The 6,000-nt window shown below is 37.9% G+C and overlaps 1 protein-coding gene across 1 annotated transcript in view; it reads right to left on the bottom strand.

The window, feature by feature from the left end:
- The window catches only part of pvalb6 (parvalbumin 6), an 89,165-nt gene extending 86,058 nt beyond the window's left edge, over nucleotides 1-3,107 (bottom strand). Inside the window, exon 1 of the mRNA XM_067460104.1 lies at nucleotides 2,864-3,107. The gene's annotated coding sequence lies outside the window, so the exon portion shown is untranslated. The remainder of the gene's footprint in view (nucleotides 1-2,863) is intronic.
- Between the last annotated feature and the right edge of the window lie 2,893 nt (nucleotides 3,108-6,000).

The following is a 6,000-nucleotide window of genomic DNA, read 5'->3' on the forward strand; positions in this document are numbered from 1 at the left end:
GCAGCGCGAAAAAATGCTTTGGTGGACACACGGCCTAAGGTCCTGTTTACAGTAGTGCATTTTTGTAACGATCCTCGTCAATCCTGGCGCTTTCACTGCGTTTCAGAACAAGGTCCATATAATAATATAGCCACAGTCACTTGATTGAGAGATTTATTTGTGATGGAATAATTGCTTTATAGCTGTATTGGAGGTTTACACACATTGTGCAGTCAATCTTCGTGCAGTAATTTGGGTGATGACGGATATTATGGGAGTGGATTGATGCAGCGCAAGAGAATCTGCTTCAAATTGAATTAAAAATTGAACTACAACATTGAAATATAAATGTAAAGGTGTACAAATACTATGAAATCATGAATATAAACAATTGTGAATCATGTTAGCTAGTGCACATTTTATTTAACTAACTTGTATATCGGTTTGGTCGTTTGGCTGTTTCCATTTAAAGGTTATAAGGGGGTGGGGGTGGTGGGGGGATTTGGTTGTCAAGCTTTTAGCCAGGTGGCTTTTTAATTATATGATGTCATTACGTTGTCTTGACGCCAGCCAATCGCTGCATTGCTGATCGTGGTTTCGAGTATCGATTCATCTGCCCTCTTCAGGGAACCCAGGCACGAGCAGTGATCTCAGATAACTTAATCCATATATATTAATCCAATCCGCAAATTCATTTGAATGACCAAATTAGCAAGAGATCAATTATCAGGATTAGAAGATCTGGGATCTGTCAAATCATCTCAGATGTATTAAGCGGGGTACGAAGAACGGACCCCTGGGCTGTTACTGTCCTGTTCAAGTAACGTAATTTGGGCAGCCAAGCCAACCACATGAGCACTATTGAGACATGTGCGACACGCTTGGTTTCAACACAGCCATGGTTGGGACAACTGTAAGCACCAGCAGTGTTACGGTGACCACAATGTAGTGTGTTATTTGTCATTTCAGGTTTCAGAAGGACTTTGTGTATTCCAGAACAGATTGTTCTTTGCCAGTCTATGTAACATTATGTGACCAAAGTGTGGATCGCTCCTTTGGGACAGAACCATTCCATTTGGTGCCGCAGAAATGACACACTTCACCTTTAAATCAGGACAACAGTAAACCACACCAGAGAAACCACGGGGAGAGACTGCTTCAAGAAAACACACAGATTAAACTGGTAACCTCTGGTGGACGGTTAATCCAGTCAAAAGAGTTAAATGTCCGAGAGACCGAGCGTGTGTGACTGATTTGGTTCATTAACCAGAGAAAGCAGCCTGCAGGAGTAATGCATCTCTCTCTCTCCCTCTCTCTCTCACACACACACTCACACACACACACACACACACACACGCACACACACGCACACACACTTTGTGCCATCACTGCAGAATGAATGCAATCTTTTTGCTATGCTCTTCTTTCAGCTAACACACAAACAGCCCTCCAGCAGTCCTCACACACTCTGACTGCAAGCATCAGAGTATTTGAACCCAAAGACATGTTACTGCACCAGGACTAAAGCGCCACTAATGCAGGCAAGCTCTTCTCTTCATCCGCTGTCATTCTTGTGAATCTCTCCCTCTCTTTCTGTGCAAGTTAAATCTCCAGATTGCGACCGCAACATCTGGACTATAAGAAAAGCCATATGTAGAGGCTTTACATACATTGTGACCAAATGTTCCCTTAAAGATGGTAAAACCTAAAATCACCATAAAGTCTCATTAATAAAAAAAGACTAAATAATATCTAAAAAAGGGACTATAAGTGTTTTTGTAAGGCTTGAAATTAGCTCAATATAAAGCAATCGACGTCAAAGGAAAGACGCAAAATGTTGGAGATTTTAACGATTATAAGAGAGATAGGTAGAAAAAAGAAGAAATATGCACAATTGTAAAAGTAAAAGAAAAGTAAATCAATTGATGCAGACAATATAATTATTAGGCAGATTATCATGTATCTCAGTGAATTTATAGTAGAAATAGTGTGAGTTTATGAATGAACTCCGACATCACCAGATACACAGACGGAAAGACAGACAGATGGATAAATAAAATGGACAGAACAGCAGACAGGCAAAATGACAAAGACAGATAGACAAAAAAGACAGAAAGTATAAAATGGAACAAGATAGACAGAATGACAGAACGACAGATAGATAGAATTCTAGATAGAATAGATAGATAAAACGATAGATGATAATGCTATCTATCATTCGATAGATAGAATGCTAGATAGAACAATAGATAGTTAGATAAATGCTATCTATCCATCAATAGATAGATAGATAGAGAGAGACATATAGACAGACAATGCTCTGCCACATTGCCTTCATCACTGTGTTAAGTTTTAAAATCGTTTTTTAATGAACGGTTCTTCAAGTTTGTGTCTTCATAAATATCTCTGCTGGTCTTTTCTCATTATACAGTCTCATTTTCTGTAGATGTGATCTATTACATTTTCAGTAATGCTGTACAAGCTTTCTCATTCCCTCCATCACACACACACACACACACACACACACACACACACACACACACACACACACACACACACACACACACACACACACACACACACACACACTGACAGTGCGGAGGGCTGGCAGAGCTCAGCTGTGGTTTGTGAATGGGATAACATGAAGATGATGTTGCAGCCACTCTGATTCTGATAGGAGATGAGCATCTTCTCTTTTCCTCTAACCATTTTAATCTTCCTCATACTGTTAATTTACCCATTTCTTCCAGTTATCGTTGTACTTTCACTCTGTGGTGCTTGTTCTCCTTTCTAACTCCAGCCCATCAAACAGTTCCTTGTTTTGCCCTCTCTAGTCATTCCATAACTCTTTCCTGCGTGGTAGTGAAGCATGCCGGAGTCTTACCTGCTGTAGAGTGAGCTGGAGTCCCGGGTTCAGCTGGAGGTTCAGGTCTGAAGAGGAACGAAACCGGCAAAGCACAAACAGACAGCCAACCAAACCAAGAGAGAGAGAGAGAGAGAGAGAGAGGGAGACAGACAGAGAGGAAAAAAGAGAGAGACAGAGCAGGACAGAGAGACAGAGCACTGACTAGTTGGAGGTGAGATGAAGGGGAGAGAGAGAGTGTGAGAGGAAGATAAACGGACAGAGAAAGAGAAAGTGAGTAAGGGTGAGGGAGACGGAGAAAAGAGGAGGGGCATAAGTCGGATAGGAGGGACACGCGGATGCCGTAAGAAAAGCAGTGAGAATCAGTGAATGAATGAATGAATGACCGAATCAATGAAAGAATGACCAAATGAACAAATGACCAAATAAAGGACCAAAATAAACAAACAAGCAAATGAATGAATGAATGAATGAATGAATGGATGGATGGATGGATGGATGGATGGATGGATGAATAAATGAATGAAAGAATGAATGAATGAATGGATGGATGGATGGATGGATGAATGAATGAATGAATGAATGAATGAATGAATGAATGAATGAATGAATGAATGAACAAGCAAATTATGAATAAATTACCTAAATAAACAAATTACCAATATGGATGATTAATAAACAAATGACCATTTAAATTAATGAATAAATTAACAACCAAACAAGCAAATGACTGAAAAAATGACCCAAATTAACAAATGACATAGAAATGAAATGAACCAATAAATGAAAGAATTGAATGGACAAATAAACGACTAAATTAATGAATGAAAGAATGAATGAATGAATGAATGAATGAATGAATGAATGAATGAATGAATGAATGAATGAATGAATGAATTAAATATTTGATCATTCAACGATAATGACTAATAAATTAATGAGAAAATTAATAAATAAAAGAAAGAACTACAAATAATTAAATTAATGTATAAATCAATGAATAAGCAAATAAAATGACCTAAAAATTTACCTACAAGTCAAGCCCGTTTGACTATTACTTTTGTGGAACACAAACAGATATATATTTTTTTTCCTTCATAAATGTAATCAATGCGATCCAAGACTTATTACAAGCAGTTATTTAAACTATGATTTTTGTAAGAACTAGTACAAACTAACTTTTCTCTCCTGATCAAAAGACCCTATAGCAACATTAAATGTGTCTCTTACAGCTTTTCAAAAGAGATCTCAACAATGTCTCAATTTCAACATGAACTCAAACCTCAAATTCTTTTAAGATTTAATGATCTATTCTAAAGTATATGCTATATCCACGTTAATTATGCATTATTTCTCCCAAGTAATTTTAGGAGGAAAGGTTGATACATAAATGAGAACAACTTAAAATTAAATCTTCTGACACATGAAAGAACAATGCAGAAGCCTTAAAGCAAACCCTGAGGGTGAGTGTGTAAGAATGACTAGCAAAAAATTAGGAATGAATTCCCCGGAGGGGTAAAGAGAGTTGCATGAGTCTAAATGATGATAAAATGACCTAAAGGCACATAACACAATTATTTCTGGGAGAGAAAAAAAAAAAAAACATAAGATCCAGACACAACAGAATTAAATGCAATTTTTTTTCAAGCATCTATATTCATTCAGCATCACAGAAACCAGAATGAAACAAATTAGTGTTGGGTAGGTTGTAAACTTGGCTTTATCCATTAGGTGTTTATTGAATGAAGGGGTGAAATGGGTGTGTTATTGCAGATGAAATGACTGGAGAATTCATACATCACACAGACAAATCAAGATATTTTGATTACAAATGATGAGGTCATATAAATGGATCATTAACAAAAACCTTTATAAACTATAGATAGGGTGGATTTTTTATTTAATGCTGACTTCAATATTATTTGTGCTTCTGTATCATTAACTGTCTGGGGAACAGTTGGTTATGAAAACACAACCAAAGTTGTTTGGCATCACTGATCCATCCTGATACAATGTACAAACCCGATTCCCCAGAAATTGGGACACTGTACAAATTGTGAATAAAAAAGGAATGTCATAATTTGCAAATCTCATAAACTTATATTTTATTCATAATAAAATATAGATAACATAAAAATGTTGAAAGTGAGTCATTTTGAAATGTCATGCCAAATATTGGTTCATTTTGGATTTCATGAGAGCTACACATTCCAAAAAAGTTTGGACAGATAGCAATAAGAGGCCGGAAAATGGCAATGTTCATATAAGGAACAGCCGGAGGACCAATTTGCAACTTATTAGCTCAAGTGGACACATGATTGGGTATAAAAATAGCCTCTCAGAGTGGCAGTGTCTCTCAGAAGTCAAGATGGGCAGAGCATCACCAATTCGCCCAATTAATGCTGCGGCGAAAAATAGTGGAGCAATATCAGAAAGGAGTTTCTCAGAGAAAAATTGCAAAGAGTTTGAAGTTATCATCATCTACAGTTCATAATGTCATCCAAAGATTCAGAGAATCTGGAACAATCTCTGTGCGTAAGGGTCAAGGCCAGGAAACCACACTGGATACCCATGATCTTCGGGCCCTCAGACAGCACTGCATCACATAATGCTACTGTAATGGAAATCACAACATGGGCTCAGGAATACTTCCAGAAAACATTGTCGGTGAACACAATCCACCGTGTCATTCGCCATTGCTGGCTAAAACTCTATAGATTAAAAAAAGAAGCCATATCTAAACACGATCCAGAAGTGCAGCCGTTTTCTCTGGGCTAAGGCTCATTTAAAATGGACTGTGGCAAAGTGGAAAACTGACTGTGGTCAGACGATTTAAAATTTGAAGTTCTTTTTGGTAAACTGGGACCACATGTCATCCGGACTAAAGAGGACAAGGACAACCCGAATTGTTGTTATCAGCACTCAGTTCAGAAGCCTGCATCTCTGATGGTATAGAGTCTTATGAGTGTGTGTGGCATGGGCAGCTTACACATCTGGAAAGGCACCATCAATGCTGAGAGGTATATCCAAGTTCTAGAACAACATATGCTCCCATCCAGACGTCGTCTCTTTCAGGGAAGACCTTGCATTTTCCAACATTACAATCCCAGACCACATTCTGCATCAATTACAACATCATGGCTGTGAAGAAGAAAGAT

The sequence above is a fragment of the Pseudorasbora parva genome, chromosome 2 (assembly GCF_024679245.1).
Source record: "Pseudorasbora parva isolate DD20220531a chromosome 2, ASM2467924v1, whole genome shotgun sequence".
Taxonomy (NCBI): Eukaryota; Metazoa; Chordata; class Actinopteri; order Cypriniformes; family Gobionidae; genus Pseudorasbora; species Pseudorasbora parva.